At 41.8% G+C, this 25,321-nt stretch overlaps 1 protein-coding gene and 1 pseudogene across 32 annotated transcripts in view; both read right to left on the bottom strand.

Annotated features, from left to right (window-relative positions):
• Positions 1 to 25,321, bottom strand: part of NRCAM (neuronal cell adhesion molecule) — a 317,718-nt gene that overhangs the window by 251,441 nt on the left and 40,956 nt on the right. The gene's annotated exons all lie outside the window — the stretch shown is intronic.
• On the bottom strand, positions 15,524 to 15,639 carry LOC130027924 (uncharacterized; annotated as a pseudogene).

The following is a 25,321-nucleotide window of genomic DNA, read 5'->3' as shown; positions in this document are numbered from 1 at the left end:
TATTTTACATTTCTTGTTATAAGGCTGGAGCGATAGCACAGCAGGTTGGGCTTTTGCCTTGCACGCAGCCGACCTAGGTTCGATTCCTTTGTCCCGCTCAGAGAGCCCGGCAAGCTACTGAGAGTATCCCGCCCGCATGGCAGAGCCTGCCAAGTTCCCTGTGGTGTATTCAATATGTCAAAAACAGTAACAACAAGTCTCACAATGGAGAGATTACTGGTGCCTGTTCAAGCAAATCAATGAACAACAGGAGGACAGTGCTACAGTGCTATGGTGATTCTTGTTATAAATAATTTGCTAAAAGGATGATCAAAAATGTTTCTTTAGAATAAAGTTCATGAAGACTGTTGCATCTCACCAGGAAGCCGTTAACCCCTTGTATAAGAGATTACTAAGATGTTGTTACAGGTTAAGTCTTCTGTGTTAATATTTTTTAAATCGAGATTGGTTTCCTTCTACACTACATCCCATCCAATCTGGTGTGCTACTCCTGGTTTATCAGTGTTATAGAATTTGAGATGTTGCTCTACTGAAATCACAGCCACACACTTCAGAGTGTCCAAAATTTCTAACAGGGTAATATAGTTGCAGTTAAATTCTTAACTGACTGGCAGCTTTAGGGCGTGTGCATGATTGTCAGGCTTCTGGAAGAGAGATGCGGGCAGATGGTCCATCCCCTACCTCTTGAAAGCTGGAGATTTCAGTCACAAAAATCTGCTTATCTGAGTATTTCAACAAATTAACTTCTGGATGAGGCTCATCCAAGCAGTGGGGTCCAGCTGGAAGCATAGCAGCAATTATGGAGTGTGGAGGTTTTTGGTTGCCAGGGCTCTGTTTGGGTGCGCGTGGGGCTCCCCTGCCCCCCTTTGGGTTGCCCTAGGACAACTCAGCCTTGTGCAGGATCAGGAAAAATTCTGCCACTTGTGGATCTCTTTGAGATTTATTTCTGAGTCTCTGGATCATGGCCGGTGAAAGAGCTAACATGGCACCCACGGCAGTTTGTGGGTGTGACTCCCCCAGAATTTTATATTTGTGATTTGGTGGTCATTTCCTTAGAAGTTTCTCTTTGTGTATTAGTCTTCTCTAATCTAGAACCACAAAGATAATTTCCAAAACTGTCAGTGTGGTAATTATATCTCATCTAATAGGAGGGAGAGGATACCTCTGTTCAAGCAGTCCAAAAATGTAGTCTTCTCTTGCAGAAAAAAATTTCAGGAGGAGGCGAAAATAATGAAGCTAAAGTAGTCTTTGCTTTTGTTGCTATTTTATGGCCATACCTAGCAGTGCTCAGAGCTTACCCCTGACTCTGAACTACGGAATAATTCCTAACAGTTCTCCAGGGACTTGTATAGTGTGCCTCATCTCTTCAGCCCACTAGTAAAGTAAAGTAAAGTAAAGGCCCTCCCGTTGATCATCGATTTGCTCGAGCGGGCCCAGTAACGTCTCCATTGGAGACTTTGTTGTTACTGTGTCTGGCATATCGAATACGTCACGGGGAGCTTGCCAGGCTCTGCCGTGCGGGCGAGATACTCTCGGTAGCTTGCCGGGCTCTCCGAGAGGGGCGGAGGAATCAACTCGGGTTGGCCATGTTGGCTGCGTGCAAGGCAAACGCCCTACCACTGTGCTATCGCTCCAGCCCATAAGTAATATTTAATGATGCTATTGATTTTTTTAATTAATGAATTCTACACTACTTTACAGAGCAAAGAGTGGTACTGAAAAAACAAATTATTCGTAGATAAAAATGAATTTTAGTATCAAGATGATAGCACAGCAAATAGGGCATTTGCCTTGTACGGGGCCAACCCGGGTTTGATTCTTCTGTCCCTCTAGGAGAGCCTGGTAAGCTACAGAGTATCCTGTCCACAGGGCAGAGCCTGATAAGCTCCCCGTGGTGTATTTGATATGCCAAAAACAGTAACAAGTCTCACAATGGAGACGTTACTGGTGCCCGCTAGAGCAAATTGATGAACAACGGGAAGGCAGTGCTACAGTGCTACCAAGATGATTAAGATTATGAATTACTAATTCTCCTAAATCATCCTGAAAATATAACAAGTTCCCTAAACAGACAAGTCCAAGCAATTCATTTTCCAGATAAAGGTTATAACATTTACTTGGTACGTACAGGCTATAAAACCCAGAATAGGTTTCAGAATCATTAGAGAAAATTAGGCCATAGTAGAGATAATTGGCAACATGAACTTTGTAGTGAGACTAATTACCTGTGCAGTAGACCAAAAAGTTATGTTTGAGAAACATACTGCAAAAACATAGCCAAGTAAGCATCGTCCTTCCCTGAGGCAATCATGGAAATTAGTGAAATCTGTCATTTTAGGTCATATGGTATATCCCTACCATAGTGGAATTGTTCTCTAAGGATCTTGACCATTTTGTCTAATTCAGCTTTCAGTGGGTCTTGTGGGATCTGACCTTATAGTAAAAAAGTTTCCATAGGTAATTAAAAGCCCCAAATGAAGTGCCTGTTTTTCTTAAGGGTTTTGGTTTTTTAGGTTGTTGTTTTTCTGTGTGTATGTGTGTGTGTGTGTTTGTTTTGGCTTTTGTTTTTCCTTTTGGCTCTATCATTACTGCCAGGCTATCAAGCTTCAATATTTCCTTGTAACTATTCAGATCAACCCAACCCATCCTTGGCATCTCCCAAGGATACTGTGATTCTCCCAGTCAAGTTGATGTAAAGCATGACTGGAAAGCTCCAGAGAGAAGGCCTAACAGACCAGTTCACAAAGAAAATACTAGACTATTTCACACCATCTCCACAAAACATGAAGAGCTCTTCTTGGATTTTTATTGTTGTCTTTATAAAGATCAATCCTAGCAGTGCTCAATCACTTAATCTACCTCCCTGACCCACCAGAGAGCCCTTCTAACATGCTCTTTTTCTCGGCTCTGATGAGCTGTTAAACAGCTCATTAAACAATTCCTGTGGTAGGGCTGGAAAGATAGTACAGCAGGTGGGGAATTTGCTTTGCACACAGCTGACCCAGGTTGGATCCCCGGCATCCCAGATGGTCCCCTGAGCACCACCAGGAGTAATTTCTGAGTGCTGAGCCAGGAGTATTTAAGCCCCTGAGCATCTCTGGGTGTGACCCCCAAAAAAGCCAAAAAGCCAAAACAAACAAACAAACAAACCAATTCCTGTGGTAGGCCAAGGAGGTGCAAGAAACCACTAGGGAGCCAGTCACAGGAAATGAAAAGATGACAAGACTGGGCAGCCATCTCTGTCTCAAAGATCAAAGACAATAATAAACACTATCTTGTGTTTTGGGGCATTTTGTGGTTTGTTTTTTACATAAGCATATTCACACTAAGAGATATCTGTAAACATGGTTTTCCTAAACATGCTAGATTTTAAAATATTCAGTACAGGTTGGGGACATTTCAGTGATGCTTCATAGTACTAATGACCAAGCTTGGATTCCAGATGTCAACTTTGTGATTCCTTATCCACATTATTTTTATCAACCCACAGGTCCATCCATTGCATTTTTCAATGAAATGATGACAGCAACATACACCGAGCTCTTACTTTGTACTGGATACTTTTTTTTTTTTTTACTTCTTAGAAAGCTTGTTTTGTTGTTGTTTTTTTTTATAATTTATTTCTTTATTGAATCACTGTGGGAAAAGTTACAGAGCTTTCAGGTTTAGGTCTCAGTCATGTAAATATCAAACACATTTCCCTTTACCAATACTTATTTTTAACCCAGAACCCCAATAGAACCCCACCTCCCACCCCTCCCAATTCCTGTGAGGCAGATGAGTTCTAGTTAATACTCTATCTACTTCGACTAGATACATTGTTTCGATAGAAGATGCACCATTATTGTTTAGAGTTTACGACCCCCCCCCCATCAGACATGCTGAAACAGCATTGTGAAATGATTTGCTTTCTACAGTTGGGTTTAAGAATAAAATGATGTATCGCGGCCGCACGGTATTGAATTTCTGCTATTTTACTTATTAACCCTGGAAGTATTTCTATTAAAAGTTAGATAGTTAAGAGATTGGTTTCTGTGCTCTAGAGTCGTGGCCGTGCCGGAGAGCCGCTCGTGGGGGGCAGCTGGTGACTTCGGTCGGGCGTGAAGGACGGCCCAGAACGCCCCCCTTCCCATGAGGTCCCTGCCGCCCCCACCCCCGGCTCAAACCTGCTGTCCACAAGGCTCCCGTGCGGCCGCCATCTTTCTTTCCCTGTACTGGATACTTTTGAAACTATATTTCGAACAACTTTATGAGGTAGGAAGATTTTACTGACCCCCATCTAACAGATAAGAAAACTGAGGCACAGGAAGTAGACAAATGGTCCACATTTGTATGGCTGGTTGGTGACAAAAAGTGAAACGCCACAAGAGCAGTGCTACCCGGAAGAAATGTGGAGGAAGGCATTGGCTCTGTTGCTAGGAAGAATGCTAAGAAAGTGTTGGAACGTTTTCTAGCATGCCAGAACAGTGAGACTTTTCTTCTCTTATAAATCCTGTGAGAAGACACTGGCATCAGAGATGAGAAAAAGATGGTGATTCTTAGAGAAGAAGGAAATGTGACACTTCCCCCTTTCCCTCACCATGGCTAGGGATGTGCAAGAGCCTTGACAGCAAAGAGAGTTTCCAGTGTTCAAATGCCATCTGTTGCTTTAATACTTATATTTGCACATTTGCTCAATACTCAAATACGTACATTTGTTGTTATTTCAACTACAGGAGAGATGCCATCACTTGAGCAAAACGGTGAGAACAACCCCTTGGCTCTTGTGGCCTTTTTTTTTTTGTCATTGGTGATTTTACACGGACTGTCTGGGGGTCTCAGAAGGTGTGACAGGGCACATTGCCGGGAGAGCAGTCTTTATTCCACAAGCGCGCTAGCTTCTGAGCAAACAGGCTACTCCCAGCACAGTGTACTTTCCTTATTCTGAACCTATTTCAAGCATAAAAAAGTGAGCCAGGAAGAAAGGGGTCGGGGGAGGAGTGCTCCAGCATTAAGTGAATGGCCAGAAGACCCTTGGGGAGCAGGACTGCCCAAACATTGTTTCTTTCAATCACACAAAATGATCATGGTTATACTGATTTTCTACCTGGTTATGTTGTGGTACAAGGAAGTTCAATAACACACCCCAAAGTCATTTCGTTTGTCCGTGTCAGAGGTGAGCCTTGAACCTGGAATGTATCCGTGTCATGACCAGACTCCCATCTCTTCTCAGGTTACTAAGTTATTTACTTATTAAAGAAGTAAACAAAAGGGGCTGGAGGGATAGCACAGTGAGTAGAGCGTTTGCCTTGCATGCAGCTGACCCAGGTTCAATTCCCAGCATCCCATATGGTCCTCCAACACCACCAGGAGTAATTCCTGAGTGCATGAGCCAGGAGTAACCCTTGTGCATCGTTGGGTGTGACCCAAAAACCAGAAAAACAAAAGAAGTAAACAAAAATGTGAAACTGGTAAGAGAAATACAAGGTAATATAAAATGTAATGTTGAAAAGGCAGTTAGGTCGAGATGTGAGGTATATACAAAGCAAAATAATAACAATAACAATAATGACACTACGTAGAAATATGTCCCAAAGGAAAAACTCACAGTCTTTTTCTCTCTTCCTGCATTGAAGGATGCCTTGAAGTCTCAGAGACCAGTGCCCTGAAGGACCTGTCATGTTCCTAGGAGTTCAGAGAGAGAGGCAGAAATGTGTTTCAGGCAGGAATATGCCTGCCTAGTGCAAGAGTGACTGACAAGAATACTGGAAGATGCAGATCAAGCCCCTGTGAAATCCAGAGGAAGAAGAAAGTACTCTGGCTGCGATCAAGACGTGAAAACTGACAACCTCATTGAAACACTGGCAGGAAAAAGAGAGATACAATAACTCTGGGGAGACAACAGAGATGAAAAGTGATTTTAGGCCAGAGGAGATTAAAGGGCCTTTTTTAGATCGAAAAGACGGATAATAAGAAGAGGCAGAGAAACAAGCAGCATTTTGGCCAAAGCCAGAGCAGCAGTCTGGGAACAGGCACACACAGGGACAGAGGAAGGGGGTGCTCCTATGGAGGCCACTTTATCTACTTGGATGCAAGGGGTGTGTAGATTCTATTTCCTTGCTTCCACCAGGGATAGAGTACAGTCCCGACTGAAGTGAATCTGAAATTAACGTTCAGAAAGGAGTGCAACCACCCATACACAGAAACGTAGTTTTCTGCATACTGCCCAGTCCTTTTACTAAGAAACAGTTGGGAGTCAGTCAAAATGAAACCAAATGCCAACACTCTTCCATAGTCATACAAATGCCTTACAACATCAAACTTGAGTTTAATAAACAAAATAAATTTGCTTTGATGACTCTGAAAAGCAACTGAACTAGTTCCAACTTGAGCAGGGGGTTGTTTATTTCGCTTAGCTCCAGTCATTCAGATCGTTCAAGAAACATTTAGAGCGTACTGAATCAAGCATACTAGTTTGAAGCTAGAATGCTAATGATTTTTAAACTTCTTCCTTTTATTTATTTTCTTCCTCACTGAATGAATTGTTTTAGATATGGTTTTATTCTGGGTAATTTTTGCAGACAACTTTTAAAAAGATTTTTACCAATAAAAGGAGTGATCTTATTTTTCAAAATATGTGAAGTACAGAAAATCAAAAAATTAAAAGCAGATGTTTGCTTTCACCATCGTAAGTAAAAACTGTCAAGGTACTGGTTAAACTCCACAAGAAGAAATCACCCAACCCCATCAAAAAATGGGGTGAGGAAATGAACAGAAACTTTCGCAAAGAAGAAATTCGAATGGCAAAAAGGCACATGAGAAAATGCTCTACATCACTAATCATCAGAGAGATGCAGATCAAAACCACAATGAGATATCATTTCACACCACAGAGACTGGCCCACATCCACAAGAACAAAAGCAACCGGTGCTGGCACGGATGTGGCGAGAAAGGGACCCTCCTTCACTGCTGGTGGGAATGCCGGCTGGTCCAACCCTTTTGGAAAACAGTATGGACGACTCTCAAAAAACTAGAATTTGATCTGCCATTTGACCCAGCTATAGCACTCCTGGGAATATATCCCAGAGAGGCAAAAAGGTATAGTCGAAGTGACATCTGCAATTGTTTGTTCATTGCAGCACTCTTTACAATAGCCAGAATCTGGAAAAAACCTGAGTGCCCAAGAACAGATGACTGGTTAAAGAAACTTTGGTACATTTACACAATGGAGCACTATGTAGCTGTTAGAAAAGATGAAGTTATGAAATTTACATACAAGTGGTACTACATGGAAAGTATCATGTTAAGCGAAATGAGTCAGAAAGAGCGGGATAGACACAGAAAGATTGCATTCATCTGGGGAACATAAAGCAACAAAAAGGGAGATTAACACCCAGGAATGGCTGAGATTAGTACCAGGAATTTTGCTCCATGAATGGAAGGCCAGCCACACATTCTAGGTGAAAAGAAGCTCAGATAGAGAAGAGAGTACCAAATGAAGGGTGTTGTGAGGACCCTCCCAGGGTGGGAGAAGCATGCTAAAAGTAGTCTATAGACCAAACATGATTGCCACTCAAAGCCTCTCTTGCAAAACACAGTACCCAAAAGAAGAGAGAGAGATCAAGGGGGAATACCCTGCCACAGAGGCAGGATGGGACGGGGGGGATAGGGGGTGGGGAGGATGCTGGGACCCGTGGTGCTGGATGGCGGGCACTGGTGGAGGGATGGGCACTTGATCATTGTATAACTGAAACCCAAGCACAAAATTTGTAAGCCTATAACTGTACCTCATGGTGTTTCACTAATAAAAAAAGAAAAAAGAAAGAAAAAAAACTGTCAATGTTTTGGTGCATGTTCTCTAATTGTTTTATTGTTGTTGTTGTTGTTGTTGTTGTTGCTGTTGTTGTTTTGGGGATCACACCTGGCCATGCTCAGGGGTTATTCCTGGCTCTGTACACAGAAATTACTCCTGGCAGTGCTCAGTGGACCATATGGGATGACAGGGATTGAACCTTGGTCAGCCATGTGCAAGGCAAGGACCCTATCCACTTATTATCACTCCAGTCCCTGTTTTATTTTTCTTATATACATGTATGTGCATACAAGTTTTTCAAAATAGAAACAGTATCAGGTATAATACACTGATTTAGTAACCTGATGTTCTCACTTAAAATGTATTTCTCCAGGTCATTAAATATTTTATAACTCAGTTTTAGTGTCTGTATCATATTCCAACATGTAAAGAAAAAATGGTCAATTAGTCAATTTCATAATACTGGTCACTAGTGTTATTTTATTTGGATGATTTTTTTATATCCTATTCTAAAGATACTCTTGTACTTACGTAGACTGCAAAACACCCAAAAATTTTTACAGAGTGGGTACGTGGAGCATTACACAGTTCTTATGTTCTGTCTCTCTCCTCAGTACCTGTGATTGGTCATGCTCAGGGGACCTTGGCTGGCAGCTTCCTCAGAGCAGAGTCAGCGCTCACCTGCCTACCTTGCTATCTCCTTCCACAGTGCTGCTCTTGTTCACTGCTGTGCACATCTGTAGTTTAGTGGTGAGTCATCTGCTGGAGTTCAATGATCAGAAGCACTGGCTGACTCTTAACCCCTATCACTGGGAAAAGCTTGAATTTTCCAATCAACATATCACAGCAAGACAGATGAATATACTGGTCCCAAATTCCACACTATGGTCCAGACAGTTCTTGGAACAGAAAGTTTATAGGAAACACTGATATGGCCAAGTCTTAAAAATGTGTGTTCAATTGTGATTCAAAAAAAAGGCACAGAATGTTCCAAAAGAAACATTGGGCCAGGTTATGAAATTATAAATAATGATAGTCATTGGTGCTGCCATTATTCCATATTAGATGTGAAGAACAGTTACAAGGTCTAAGTTGTGACCAACTCATGATGTTTAGTCTCTACTACAGCAGTTCCCAGTTCTGCTGGAACTCAGGATACACAAAAGCACGTTACTTATCTAATTGTGGTGATGATTTCAAAGGTAGATACATAATCCCAAAGCTACAAAAGTGTCATTTTAAATGTTCTATGGTAAGTAATGGGTGAACAGTTATCAGGGCTTCAGTTATACCAGTGATATGAGTGGTACAGCCATATATCCAAAATATAGATTCAACAAAATAGAAAACATGAGTTCTAAGCTTCAACCACTGAAACTCTGTAACATGCCTGTCGAGTTTACAGACAGGGATGGGGCTGAGATTGGGATGGGGAGGGAATATGGGAACACTGGCAGAGGGAAGTAGACACTGGTGTTGGGCTTGGTGTTGAAACATACGCCTAAAATGCAACTATCAATAATGTTGTAAACCACAGTTCTTTAATTTAAATAACTGCTTGTTCTATATTAAGTTATATTATTGAAGCTGTTAAAAAAATTAAGACCCCAGGGGTACATCTTTGTATGGTGTGGGATCCTGGTTTGATCCACAGCATCACATGGTACCCAAGAATTTCAAGGTATAGCTCTGAGGAGTCTCAAGTACCACTGGACTGGCCCTGGTGGTCCTCAAAACTGCAGGGATCAAGCAGCACCACCATCTCAGGTTTGACAGAGTATCACTGGAGTGGCTCCAGGTCCCCTGGTTCTACTTGGGTAGAACACCCCATACTCCCCCCACCAGATTAAGACCCTTAGTGACTAAAACTAAACTAAAAAGTTTCTTGCTTTCCTTACTTTTTTGTCTTTATGCCACACAGAGGTGCTCAGGGGCTACTACCATCTCTGTGTTCAGGTGTCACTCCTAGTAGTATTGGGGGATCAACGATGGGTCGACTGTAGGCAAAACATGCAGATAGTCAACCCTTTCAGCTATCACTCTGACCCTGAGATTCTGATTTAACTAAATTTGGCTGGTGCTTCTAATTGAAGTCAAGAAGCATTGATCTTAATATATAATTATGTTCTAAATTTAAAGTAATTAAAATCATTGATGTAAATTTGATAAGACAATATATATTTTTATATCTAAATATTTATACAATAAAAATATATATGGGGGGTCACAGCCATTGATGCTCAAGGGTTACTCCTAGCTTTGCATTCAGGAATGACTCTTCGGGGTTCTCAAAGGACCATTTGGAGTGGAGTGCCAGGGACCAAACCTGGCTCAGCTGGATGGAAGTCAAGTGCTCTACCCACTGTACTATCTCTCCAACCACAAAAGAATATATTTTTAAGAGTGACTTTATAATTTTTAAGTACAGACAATAATGATTTATATTTGTTTTTCTCACAGTGTCCCTCCTTCAGTCAGGGTGCTTGCCATAAACGCCCCAAGAGCCCCACTCAGTGGAAGCACACAAATTATGGACATGGGCTTCGCTGCATTATACACCCTAGGGTCGCTGCGTTACACACACTGGCACTCAGCCGGGGTCGTGCTCTGGCTATGTTGCTGGCTTATCCTTTCAGTTGTGATGTTCACTCTGGGTCACACTGCCTCTTGCAGTGCTTTACACACACCTGACAAGGAATTCCAGAGAGCAGAGCTGACAGGATGGTGCCCAGTGCCTGAGGGATGCCAGGGATTTGAATTCATGACTGTACCCATGCAAGATAAGCACTCTCAGCTGCTGCGCCACTACTTTAGGCCCAGAAAATGTGCTTTTAAAAATAAAAAATAGAGGCTAAAGCGAAAGCACAGCAGGTAGGGCATTTGCCTTGCACACGGGTTCAATTCCCAGCATCCCATATGGTGCCCCAAGCACCGTCAGGAGTAATTCCTGACTGCAGATTCTGATAATAATAATAATAATAATAATAATTTTTTTAAATAGTGTTATCCAGCAAAGAAAAGTAGAGGCTTGCTTTAATAACTGGTAATTTGTCAAACTTTGGGGGCCACGGGATACTAGATGATATTTTAGGCAGAGCACAAGCCAGAAGGAAAAAACCAAAACACTGAGTTATCTAGAAAAATTTAAAGGCAATAAAGATGTTTTTGAAGTAAAATAAATAAATAAATGCAAAAACAAACTTGACTGGGCCAGAGAAAAAGTACAGGTGTTAAGGTGCTTACCTTGCTTGTGTCTAACCCTAGGCCAGTCCCCAGCACCGCATATGTTCCACTCAAGCACTGATGTAGGGCCCCACAAAGAGTGAGCACAGAGTCAGGAGTAAGCTCCAGCAGAGAGAGGTGAGTCCCTCCCCCAATACCACCTCCAATTAATTAAATTAAATTAAAATAAGGAACCTGTAGGACCCCACAAAGCAATCATGGATTGGATTGTCTATGAGAGTGACTTAAATCCAAGTTTTCCTTTATTTGCCAAGCCACTGAATTGCGCAAAGTCTTTTTAGCAAGAATGTGGGAAAGTAGTACCAGAAAATTGGAAGCTTCCTGCCAAGGGGACCATCAGCCCCTCCTGACATTCAAGGCTCCATGCCAGTGCTCCATCTATAGATACTATGACAGCTTCTCATCCATAATAAAACCCAAGCCCTCTTATTAGGGTCAATTAATATTCAATATTAGCTCACATATGTTTTTGCCTTGTTATTAATAAGAAACTTTGAATGTAATTAGTGTTGGCTTTGAACGCAGGCTGGAACTCTACCCAACTGGAAAGGGGCCAGGGAGCACAGGGTGCCATTACCCACCAGGACTGCACACACTCTGAAAGGGATTAGAAGAAGAAATGGAACTAACCCTCATTCAGAAAGAAACGGTCTCCTTGGGTGCATGATGGCAGGGACAGCACTATGACTGTCCCAGGCCTGCTGCCTCACGCACGGGTCCCCGTCCCCTCCTGCCATCATGGAGCCCTGTGCAATGAAAGAAAACCAACAAAGCATTCTGGGTGGGAGAAGCGAAGGTGGGCTGTGTCCAGAGCTGCCCGTAACAGTCCAGGATGTGTGACACCGAACCAGAGGGGAAAGGTGGATGCGGGGCAGCAGAGCCCAGCCCAAAATGAGTCAGTTCTTCAGGCAGAGAAAGAGCACACACACACTTGACAGAAAATCCCGAGGAGGGTGAGGGTGGAGACTCAAGTGGTGAATATTAAGAAGTGTAAAGTGGGAAAGTCTGCACCTGACTACTGACCACTATCACCCTTTCAGATTAAAAAAAACAGCAATATTAAAATAGGTTATGTCCTATCAACCTATATTTTATATTTTTGTATGCACAGAAAATGTAAGATCAATTTATACCCAATAATCACTCCATACCTTTCACTGTTTTCTGCCCATTAACAGCAACAAGGATAGGAAAGCCCAGTGCTGCTGCTGCGTGGTCCTCCCCAGACACTGCTGCCTACCTGATACCGCCTTCCAGCCTCTTTGCGGACCCACTCTGGACCCATGACTAGGTCACTCTCCAGGCCTAGATTCACCTCTGATGCCTTCTCTCTCTTCTTCTGCCCTTTTCTCCTTCCCCCTTCCTCCCTCCCTCTCACTTCCTCCCCAGGGCCCCATCTCTCCCCCAAATCCCAATCTCCAGGTACTCTACACTTAGTATGCCCAGTGCAGGGCTCCCAAACCCAGTTTGAAGGTGGAGTAGAAAGCCTTAGCTGCCCACACACGTACACAGTGTTCTAGGTGTCTGAACACTCACCTATGAGAGAACTGTGATAAACCCTGATTTTAGTGTTGAAAGAAACTTAAAAGGTCCCTAGGCAAAGACCACCCTCAGAGCCCATGGAAACTGAAGATAAGGATCTGGTTATCCTCCTAGATAAAATCATACGCACAGACTTTGGGGAAGAAATCCACAAGCTAACAACTCTCCACCATGAAACACTGACAATGTATTTTCTGCCTATCTCTCTTTAAAAAGGGCTAATAATCCAACTTTGGCTTATGTTTGTCACTTTCTTAAGTTTGTTTCCAAGTCTATCCAAACACTGACACTGGGAGAAAAAAAAGGCAGATACAAGGTTTGTAAAAATATTTCTGACTCAAGAAACTCCTATATCTGTATTCTGATGTTGCATTTAAGTCCAACTGCTACAAGTGGGTAGACTTCAAATCCAAATTAACAAACTTCATTTAAGTTTAGGTACAATTCTACTTGTAGAGGAAAGCTGGAGTAAGAGAGTTCAGTGGAATGCTGTCCTTGTATTTCTGAGGCCTTGGATTTGATTCTGGACAATACTTCTAAAAAAGATGATAGAAAAATAGAAGATAGATGATAGACATACAGATTGATAAAAGTCCAAATGTAATACTAAAGGTAAAGGTAAAGGTAAAGGCCCTCCCGTTGATCGTCGATTTGCTCGAGCGGGCCCAGTAACGTCTCCATTGGAGACTTTGTTGTTACTGTGTCTGGCATATTGAATACTCTCGGTAATACTAAAAAGTCCATAATTAATTTTTGTCTGTTTTCCTTGTAATTAAAATTGCATTTCACCAGATTTCTTATAAAGACTGTCCCATTACAGTTATTTCAATATAAATCTAAACTCATCGTAGATAGCTCTGGAGCATCAGGAGTCATTTCCCATGTAAACCAGAGGATAATTTCCTTGGAGAAGAAAGGCCAGTGGAACATGAGCGTGTGCCCTGCAGGTCTGCTGGACTCCCAGGCACAGCTGGCAACCCTCCCTGCACATGAAACTCCCTGGAGCACTTGCAGAAACTTGCTGCTGCTTGGGCCCCACTCCAGGAACTTAATTGGACTGGGGTGGGGACGGGGCCTTGATCAATTTTTAAAGCTCATTCTAATGTGCAGTGGAGGTAAACTTTCCCTGGAGGTAGATTTCGCTTCAATAGAGTTCTAAGGATATCATGAAAGCGGAGCTGTCCATGGAGAAAATGGGTCACCCTAAGCAGGGGTGAGTCCCCTGTCTCAGGCAGTGTGGAGGGGGGGCTCCCAAGCTGGGGTGAGTCCCTTGCTACGGGGAGTATGGAGTAGGGGCTTCCAAGCAAGGGTGAGTCTCCTGCCACAGGCAGTGTAGTGATGGTGGGGGAGGGGGCTTCCAAGCAGGGGTGAGTCCCCTGCCAGAGGGAGTGTGGAGGAGGGGTTTCATGTCTGAGCTTCTTTCAGGGACAGGGGGGACCAGAGGCCGTAAAATCAATTTCATTCACACTCACTGCACTGTGTATCACTGTTGAAGCTAGAGTAAAGAAAGAAAAAAAATCCTCATTTGCAATGTCATCCTTGCAACAAAGCAGTTTGTGTAAAACCCTTCCTACTCTTCATGCACAACTTGTTATTCTGTGCATAAAATCATAAGAGCACCAAATTTCATTCCATTTTTGGTACCACTATTTTTAAAACAAATCTTTCATTCCACGGTGAATTATTCTAATTTTTAATCTCTTTCCAACTTTCTACTACTTTAGCCTTTTATAGAAGGTCTTTGAAAACTCAGTTCACATTTGCTGTTCTTCCACTCATAAATAAATTGAATCTCTCCTCGTAAATGTTTCGTGAAATGTCATCTTTCCCAATTCTATCTCCCTTTTTAACTCTTCAACATTAATATAAAATATTCATCTATTCTTTTATAGGAGCAACTAATTTAGTTCCTATTTTCAGATTGGTACTTTTGAGGGTTTTCCCCTACTAAATTTAGGCAAAGTGAATACATACAGAAGCAAAAAATAGAAAAAGGAAAAATCCCTTCATGTCCTGATCCTTAGGCTGACTAAATATTTTTCAGTGTTGCTCTTTGTCATTTCCCTATATCACTGACCTGGTATTGTTTATGCTACCTTATAAACTGCAGTTTAAGTCTAATAAAATGATCCTTCCATGCACAATAATACCCATCTACATCTTATACTTATCTACATCGGACACATAATGTGACACATAATATCCTGGTCTGCTGGCCATTCCATTATTGATCGATAGTTAAATAGAACTCAACTGCCTATTACAAACAAAACTACAATAAACAACTTTCACATTTATTTATGAGTACATCAATTCCAGAAATGGAATTTTTGAGTCAATAATTTACATGCATTTCAAAAGAATGAGTAAGAAATGGCTTGGTTTTCCTACCTCTTTACCAACACAAGATACCACTGATCTTAAGTTTTCCCATTTCAATGACAAAAGAACCTTTGGATTTTGCCATAGCATGAACTGTAAGCCAAAACATAGACTGCAGTTTTCTAGACTGCCATTACATTTGTTTTGGGAGGCCTCCAAAGTGGTGCACAGGAATTCCAGGAGTCCCACTGGCAAGTCACCACCAACCAGGCCATCGGTTTAGTACAGGATCTGTGGAAGTGATACTGCTCAGACTCTGCTTTTATGGGGATACCCAGGTCACCTGATGGTGCTGAGGACCTCCAGGATTGCACAAAGGATCATCTGGTGCCAGAAACTGAAGCCAGGCTGGATGATTGCAAGGTTTGCACCCTAACTACTATAGTATTTCCCAGTCCCATACGTGTTTTTAAAATAATAACATGACACTAAATCTCATCTATACTGTCATTTTGCTCAGATTTTAAGATTTCTATGAGAATTTTGAATACAACTCCTTTTGCTAAATCTTACATCCTTTAAAAGTTAACTCAAAAGTAACCTCCTCCAGAAAGTCTTTCATGATTAATTTCCTGATCTCACCCCATTATTATTATTATTATTATAACATTATGATTTACAATTAAACTGATAAGAACAGATACTACACTTGATCTTAGCCAAAAGGCCGAGAAGCTCTAGTTTAGCAATAGCACAGCGGTAGGGCATTCGCCTTACAAGCGGCCAACATGGTCGACCCGAGTTCAATTCCTCCGCCCCTCTCGGAGAGCCCGGCAAGCTACCGAGAGTATTCGATATGCCAGACACAGTAACAACAAAGTCTCCAATGGAGACGTTACTGGGCCCGCTCGAGCAAATCGACGATCAACGGGAGGGCCTTTTATGATTTACAAAGCTGTTCATGATACAGTTGCTTCAGGCAAACAATGTTCCAAAACCTATTCCAACACTGAAGTGACCTTCCTTCTACCAATGTCCCCAGTTTCCCTCACATTTCCCAAGCCTGCCCTCTTAGCAGGTACATAACAATTTACTTCATATTGTTTGCTACAAAAAAATGGCAAATGGGGCTGGAGTGATAGTACAATGGGCAGGGCACTTGCTTTAATGCTGTCATCCTGGGTTAGATCCCCAGCATCCCATATAGTCCCCTGAACACTAGCAGGAGTAATTCATGAGTAGAGCAGAGCCAGAAGTAACCCCTGAGCATCACTAGGTGGACCCAGAAAACAAACAAATAAAATGGCAAAGGAAATTATCAGAAAACATTTCAGTAAGAGTCAATTGGTGATGACTGATTTGTTATAAAGACTTAGTAAACCTAAATCGGAAAACCAGAGGATTTACAGAGCTAGCTGGTACTTGTTGAGCCTCCTGTGTTATTGCTTTTGCTCAGTGAGCTTGATGGGCTTCTGTGACAATTTCTCATCATATTTGTTCTACTTCTTTGGGACTGTAGTACCATGAAACTTAGATGAGGTGTCTCACAGTCAGGTGATTCAGGAACTGTGAAGCTGGACCCGTTTAATCACTGAGTGGGTCAGGAGTGTCCTCTGATCAACAGAGCTGGAGGGGAGGGCCCTCTTGCACCTCCCTTCTGTAAAGGCCTGACTTTTCAGCTCAGAGGTCAATCTACCTGGATTTTGCTGGCTTGGCCATTTGCTGGCTAGTTCTTATACATTTTTACTCTTTCTACACCCTGATTCCTAAGCATTTATGCAATTACTTCAGAAGGCTTTAAAATCTCTCTTTGTATGTGCCAATGGTCCTCCAAATCCCTCTGCACCTCTACCACTGTTCCTCTAGCTGCGTGCACTCTGCTGCTACCCTACACCCTACCACTAGCAGCTGGTTCAGTCTTTCTGGAGTGACAGTTGTAGGTAGGCGTGTGTCAGAAGCACCGCAGTGGACCCTACAACAGTGCTGGTGCCCGGGGTACACTTGACTGGTCCTTTGGAAGATCTGGCTCTCTCTTCCACTTCTAGGCTCCATGAAGCACTTTGCAGTGGGGCAGGAAGTCTGACTTTCTCCCCACCACAGGCTGGCCAGAGCAGGTGCATAAACAACCAGAAGACAGAAATGTAAAGTCCCCTGGGGCCACCAGGACCAATGAGAGAAATGACACAAAAAAGGAGTTGAAAAATAAACTCCTTGCTTTTCGTCCCTGTGACACTTTTGTGAGATGGAGTGCTTCAAAGACATTTCTGCAAAACAGCCTATGTCAGGGAACCATTACTGTGTTTTCTGAGAAGCCACAGAATCTTACTAACACCTTCTCTTATATTTGTCTTGCTTCTCCTATTTGCTCTTCATAAAGCCACTGCATAGCTAGCTCCATTTTCTAGAAAATCCAGCTTAAGACAAGTCTGCTAACTTACACAGATGTTGTATAAAATATCAGACTGGCCCTGGAAAGAGGTATGAAAGATGTGTAGCATAGAAGAAACATCCCTGTCCACAAATCTTTATCATCTAAGAGAGGAGGCAGACAGCTTCATGCGGAACAGTAAACACTGGCTGGAGACGTTACAGGTGATCAGTTGTGCAGAAATCTCTAGAATGGGAACTACTTTTCTCATACTCTAAGGAGGAAGGAAACAACAGAGAGCAGGAGAGCTGTGAGGTCTGATCTCACCAAGATCTCAGGGCTGGGGAAAGAACGTGGAAGGCAATCTGGAGAGCAGATTCCTGATGAAGCATCAGGCTAGGGAAATACATCACTGCTACAACTGCCCTTGAGAAAGGGTGCTGAGCCCTAAGTGACTGTCTCCCCTTGGGCCCAGAGCATCAGAGGCAGGTGGAGGGTGAAGGCCTCCCCAAGTCCTCATATCCCCGTAGAACAGACAAAATCTCCATATCCTTCCTCAGGGGGTGAAGTAAGTGTATGGTAGTTTTTCCCCTGCCTTCCCCAGGTCTAAGTCATCAGCAGAAAGAGTGAAAGTTCCTGGACCAAAGGTTTGGCCTCTCTTTGAATTTGCCCACCGACATTGGGTACCATTCCTGCAGGAAGGCTGGAGCTGGGAGGTTCTGATGGGAATGTGTGCAGAAGAGAGAATACTAGAGCTTTTCAATAGCTGCACATCTAACCACTTCTTCAGTTAGCTTTAACTGCAGTAAAACTGGCTCCGTCTATCTGGGTTATTTTAAAATCGTATTTCTCAATTAGTGCAATCTTGGGTGGGTGGGAGAAGACAGGAATAATTACTTAATGACTTTTAGGGACTCAAAAGGGACTTAGACCTGATGCGATGAGAAACATAATAAAAGAGTTAATAAATGCCTCTTAATTAAGTGGTTGTCCCACATCCTAATTTCAGTCCATAAAAAGGAGATGAGAGGGTTTGTGGCTTCCATGTGGTTTCCCTTATGTGGTTTCCCCTACCAGCGAGTGTTTTTTGTAGTGGCCTGCTCTGGCTATATTTCTGCCCTGATGCAGCCTTTTCCTCGGGGAGACACCGCAAGCATTTCAGAAGCATTTCTTTTGTTCTCTCCACCCCAGAAAAATGACTTTTTCATGACATAATGGTGCCCATGGCTCACATGAGTCTGTCCCTCTATTCCAGCATGATCAAGATATTCATCTTCATATAGCAAGGATATACATAACAAGAGATATGAAAATTGTGTCTGCATCACATACAGCTGCAAATGCAGTTTCAGGAGTAAGGCAGACAGAAAGACAATGCGTACTTTCATAGTACCATACTGTCTATTTTAATCAGTGTTTTTCAGATGTTCTGAGACATTCCTGTAAAATTGACAAGGCTGACAAAGCTAGATGTGAATGCCTTGGGGTGCAAAAGGAAGAAAGATTAAACCATAAGCTTGAGGTTTAAGCTAAAAAGACCCGCTTTGCCGTCATTTTTCTGATCAGAAAGATGTTTTTTTGGCAGCAGGTCACACATTCTGACCAGAAGGCAATCACATAGGAATTATTTTTCCCTTTCATTCTACATTTAATTGCTTACCTCTTTGGGAAAGAAACAAGTATAATGGGGACAAAGTCTCTTTTAACTAGGCAAATTAATACCCTAAGGAAAATCTTGGGGTTTTATCATATGCTTTTCAAGATATGAATTTCATGTCTGTAGAGTTGATGAGCTCAGACAGCCTCCAACAAAGCCGAATGAAGGCAGCGAAGGAGAGCACACTCGAAGGGAATGTCTCACGCCACCAAGCAGTTGTCACAGATCCTGTTAATTCATAGTGCCGCGGAATTAAGGGAGGTTTCTCTCAGACCTTAACTAGCTCTGTTATCACACAGCACACTTTCAAGCTACCTTAGAAAAGGTTGTGCTTTATGACAGTTTTGGCCCAGTGCTGCTGGTTTCTCTGCTCAACTAACTGACAACATTAAAAACACATTCTCTAGAGAAGAGTCCTCTTTGCATTGGTCATTTCTCTCAGTTTCCCATCTTCTCTCAAAGAGTAATTAACTTAAAGGCCTCTCAACTCTGCTTTTGCCAACATGCTTGCTACAACGTCAATAACACTGAAGCTTCTCAGGATACTTTAAAGCTAACAGTCAACATCAGCCCATAATTACTGCAGAGAAACAAATCAAGATCTTGCTTTCTTTCTGTTAAGAAAATATTTTAGCAATTCCATTTGTAGTTCATGTCAAGACTAGTCTTCACACGCAGTCCTCAATCCCCAAATCCATTATCTTCTTTCCTTTCTCTTCCCCTCCTTTCCCTTTTCTTAGCAAATTATAGAGGCAACACTCCTAAATGTACCTGTTTAAATACCACTAGCTGACAGCCACTTATTACTCATTTTCTGATATTACAGTATCCCCGAACCAAACTGTTTCTGAGTTTCCAGCAGTACATGGTGAGTGGTAGTTCTCAATTTCTCACTCCATTATCATAGTCCTGAAAAAGGTCTCATTAAATCTAATCCCAAGGAATCTATTTTAATTTTAGAAAGAAACAAAAGCCCTGACTTCTGGTAGCCATATCAACAAAAGCCGCACAGTGACAAACAGAACAAGAAAGAACCACTGGGTGACCAAGAAAGGTGCAGTTGCCACTTTCTTCACTTTCTCTACTGCAAGACTAGAGGATTTTAAAATTCAATTTCTTATCTAGATATTCTTTCACCAAACAACAATTTCTGGGCTTCCATGAGGAAAAAGATACCAAAATATATTTTGAAAAAATTTAATTGAATGCATGCAGACAAGCTTCTCGAGGACGCCAAAGGCTGGCATGATATCAGGACATACATTTGAGTGAAGAGCATGACAATATAGAGGACAGATGTTGTGAGCCTATCCTGAAAGGGGTCACAATGAAGTTCTGAGCCACGACGGCTGCACTGGTCTAAGTAAATTGTTAGAAGGGAAATTTTCTTCTAGTACATACCTAGAATCGCTGCTGTTCCTGTGCAAACAGTTATCAAACACCTAAGCATGTAGAATGACAACATCCTTGCCTTTTTAAGTGTGGGGTGCTCCCAATAAATGCTCAGAGGACCCAGACTCACTCTAGGTAACATTCAATCTGAAAGACCAGTCAGTACCTGAGTCCAACATTGGTAGCGGCAACACTGGTGACAACTGAAGTGCCGGGCATGCAGTGCCAAGGATGAAACTGAGGGCCTAGAGTATGCGAGGCATATGCTTCAGTCATCCATCCTCATTTTTAAATTATCATCAAAGTAACACTTAACCTCATTGATTAAAAATATTTTACTCTCATTTCAACATTCAAACACATGCAGCTGTTTTCCTTTTCAACTAATTTTTCAGTATGAGTATTTATTTGAACATCCGGCTTTTGGTTGTGACACAGTACTTTTCTGCATTTCAGCAGCACTGCACTGTCCTCCCGTTGCTCATCAATTTGCTCAAGCGGGCCCAGTAACGTCTCCATTGTGAGACTTGTTGTTACTGTGTTTGGCATATCAAATAGTCACGGGTAGCTTGCCAGACTTTGCCATGTGGGCGAAATACTCTCAGTAGCTTGCCGGGCCCTCTGAGAGGGGTGGAGGAATCAAACCCGGCTCGGCCTGGCCAGCCATGCACAAGGCAAATATCCTACCACTGTGCTATTGCTCCAGCCACTGCATTTCAGTAGCAAACAAAATTCATTAAAAAAAAAAAATCTGCACTCAATTTTAAAATTCACTTTGAGAGTTTTTCAGAAATAATTCTTCCCTAATTGTAGCCTGCAAAAATAGAGCCCAGCCTTTCTGAAAAAGAGAGACCTTAAAAGGAAATATACAAACGTTATCACAAAATAATCAAAGTATGCACACTTATCAGTGTTTATCATTTGAATTTTTCTTTTTTTCCTTCTCTGTTTAGTGGTTGAATTTTTTCTTAAGAGAATTTCCACTAGGGCCAGAGAGATAGTACAGAGACAGAGCTCCTGCCTTACACATGGTTAACCCAGGTTCAATCTGCAGTACCCGTAGGATCCCATAAGCACAACCACTAGTGATCCCTGAGAGCAGGGCAAGGAGTAAGCCCTGAGCACCACCAGACATGGTCTCAAAAGCAAAAAGAATATAATAATAGTAATAATAATAATAAATAAAATAACTGCCATCAGCTCATAATTAAAAGATAACTTAAGTCATTGTGTTCTCACAATATGCTCCTCATTTGGCAGTTAATTTCCCTAGGGAGTAATTCAAACCTTTTCCTTTCAGATAATTTCCAATTAGTGTTCAGATAATTTCCAATCCTTCTTATCATAATTCTGACCAGTTCACATTCACAATTTTCTGCTGAACTTCTTCCTCCTAACATTTTTATGTCCTCCCGTTGTTCATCGATTTGCTCGAGCAGGCCCAGTAACGTCTCCATTATGAGACTTCTTGTTACTGTGTTTGGCATACTGAATACTCTCGGTAGCTTGCCAGGCTGTCCGAGAGGGGAGGAGGAATCGAACCTGGCTCGGCCAGGTTGGCTGCGCGCAAGGCAAACGCCCTACCACTGTGCTATCACTCAGGAAAATAGATGACTGACACTACTTTTCAATCCACCTCACTATTTGCTTGTTCATCTACTAGTCAGAAATTTTGATGCTCAAAACAACTAAAACTGCATTCTCAGGGCTGGAGCAATAGCACAGCAGGCAGGGCGTTTGGCTTGCACATGGCCAACCCGGGTTCGATTTCTAGCATCCCATATGGTCCCCTGAGCACCGTCAGGAGTAATTCCTGAGTGCAATAAGCCAGGAGTAACCCCTGTGCAACACTGGGTGTGACCCAAAAAGAAAAAAAAACTGCATTCTCTCCTGTGTTGCTCTTTCCACATAAGCTCACTTAGTATTCAGTTCTTCTTTAACTCTGGAAGAATATTTCTCAAAAACATACTTTTTAAACTGAGATTCTCTGATTTACAATCCTGCTAATGATGGTTTTTCATGCACATAATTTGAACACCGCACCCATTACCAAGAGTACCATGCCAAGGGTCTTGATGTGTCATATGGGAGTTCTTTTCCACTTTTTTGGAGAGATCACCATATTGCTTTCTGTAGAGGCTGAACTGGATGACATTTCCACTAACAGTAGATGAGGGTTCCTTTCTTGCCACAACCCTGCCAACAATGGCTGTTTCCATACTTTTTTAGTGTGAAAAGGGGGCTCTTTTGGGTCACACTCAGAGATGCTCAGGTTACTCCTGGCTTTGCTCAGGGGACCATATGGGATGCTGGGGATCAACTGAAGTTAGCCACGTGCAAGGCAAACACCCTGTCACTCCAGTCCTTGTTTCCATACACTTTGATATGTGCTATTCTCACTGGTGTGAGATAATATCTCAATGTTGTTTTGATTTGCATTTCCCTAACCATGTGTGATGATGTGCACTTTTCCATATGCCTGTTGGCCAACCATATGTCTTCTTTGGTAAAGAATCTCCTTGCCCCATTTGAGGATGGGGTTGCTGGATTTTGTTGTTTAAAACATATTTTAAATATTATCCCGATAAATAAAGCATGCTTAAGCCAAGGAGAAGTGAGAGTTCGCCAAAGTGCTCTTATTTGAAAAGCACCCTTTTCTCCCCCAAGATAATTACATGTCTTCTTGTGCCATGTCAATACTTAAAATACCTCTGCATAAGACAAAAAAAAATGTCAAACTTAGAACATCAAAACTAGCGATTTAGTTTAAAATGGGCAGGTAAATGATTCAACTTTGTGCTAATGAAATAAATAAAGTTGGATCCTCTTTTAAGAACAGGTTTTGTTATTTGAGTGGGAGAGTTGGGAAGACAATGAGGGCCTTTTGAGATACCATGGACAGGAAAAATGAAAAAGTAGGGACCAGTGAACAAAGTTTATTTTGCATCCCATTTTAAGGATGACAGAATCAGCAGTAAGTCAGGTCTGACTCAAGCATTTATAGAATGACCCCTCAAGGTTTTCAGGTACTTATACAGGCAAAAGGTATATACCATTAGAACATCTTATAAGACTGAAGAACTTGAGATAGAAAATCACAAATGATTCTAAATTCACTAATTTTTGACTTCTGCTGCTATTTAATCCACCAATTGCTAAAACTATCTTCTCCCAGAGATATTACTGCAGTCTACCACCATATCATCCTGAACACGCCCGATCTCATCAGAAATATTACTGCAGGTAAGCTGGTTTAGTTGTGGTTGGTTGGTTTTGTGATTACTTCTGGGTCACACCTGACTATGCTCAAGGCTTACTCCTGGATCTGTGCTCAAGAGTCTTTCCTGGTAGGGCTGGGAAGCCTATGTGTGGTGGTGAAGACTGAACCCACATTAGTAGTGTGTAAGGCAAGAGTCTCATCCACTGTATGATTTCTCTGATTCAGAGATTCTGTTTTCTGAATATCTGAATTTATTATTTTTCAAGCATGTAAGTACACAAAATAAAATTCTGTCCACCATTCTTCTGGTTACATATTTTAATAGTTCTCTCCTCAACTATTCCATTGGCTCTTTCTTCTTCTTGCTGAATCTCCCTCATTCCAGAGTAGAAACCCAATAAGCATTTAAATAACCTGGATCAGTGTTTCTCAACCTTTTTCCAACCCTAGCCTCTTTCTGATCTTGTTAACTTCCTTCCTGTGGTCCCCTCTCTCTACCAGTTGCCCCCTCTAGTATTATGCTATGCACCTCCATTTACCGTATTTTCACCTGTAGCCCCTTGGAATATCCTAGGAGTCCTCAGCAAGGCCAGTGAAGAAACACTAGCCTAGCTAACCCAGATAATCTCCATATCTGTCATCTTCCATTTCTCCCATTCCATGACATGTCCTTGGAATCTCTAAGGAACTATCTTTTCAGAAGTCTGCAGGGGGTTGGGGGGGTAGGTGAGGGAGAAGAGGGAAAGAGAGGGAAATGGAAGTTAAATGAGCATAGGGGCGAAGCAACTATTCATGATAAATATCTCAAGAGAATAGTGGTTAAAATCACCCGTTAACAAAGGGTTAATGAAAACCACAACTGCTTGAAATCAAGAACCTAACTCCATTCCCACACACACACTAAAATAGAACAGACAGAAAAGGAACCCTACACAGGCAGCTAAGAACTCTTTATATCACCACTTTGAGTTTAATATTATGGTAGGTAATAGGAAAACAAGATTCTATATGTGTGTACCTTATACTTTATTGAACATATATGTGTGTATATAGGAACATAAAGGAATAACAATCTTATATTCTGAGGGGCAAAATAGGCTGAAAACTTTTTTTTAAGTATGAGCTAGATATTTGCATGTTCTGGTTTAATTTGTAAAAATTTATCTTCAACATATTATTATTAAAATATTGCTGATAATGCCACACACCATTTACCAATGTTTATATGTTTCATAACTACTTTCAAATAGTTGTAAGCATCCTGTTATATATAAAAATTGCAATTCTATTTAGACAAATGTTAATGTTAAGTGATTAGAAAATATTTTTAAACTTTGTGAATTTCCAAAGTTCTGAAAAATATTATTAATCACCAACAATTTAAAAATTCAAATTTCCCATGAAATGTTTCCACCATTTCAACTCCACTGAGAATCAAAGAAATATGAGAAAAAAAATTGGAGTGGAGGAATGAAACTGGAATTTTGAATGTCTAAAACAGTTTTTATCATGGTGAATAATATTTTTTTAATTTTTAAAGAAAAATACTTTTTAGGGCCAGAGAGGTAGTACAGTAGGTAGATGCTTATCTGGCACGTCAGTCCCAAGTTCAACCACTGACACCCCAGATGGTCTACCAAACCTTGCCAAGAGTGATACCTGTGCTCAGTGTAACCCTGAGCACTATCAGGTATGGCTCAAACCCCACTTCTCCACTGTAGCACTGTAGCACTGTCCACCCGTTGTTCATTGATTTGCTCAAGTGGACCTAGTTACTCTCCATT

Source organism: Sorex fumeus, unplaced genomic scaffold, assembly GCF_029834395.1.
Source record: "Sorex fumeus unplaced genomic scaffold, SorFum_2.1 ptg000037l, whole genome shotgun sequence".
NCBI lineage: Eukaryota > Metazoa > Chordata > Mammalia > Eulipotyphla > Soricidae > Sorex > Sorex fumeus.
The sequence above is the reverse complement of the archived record's forward strand: the minus strand, read 5'-3'. Positions and strand labels throughout refer to the sequence as shown.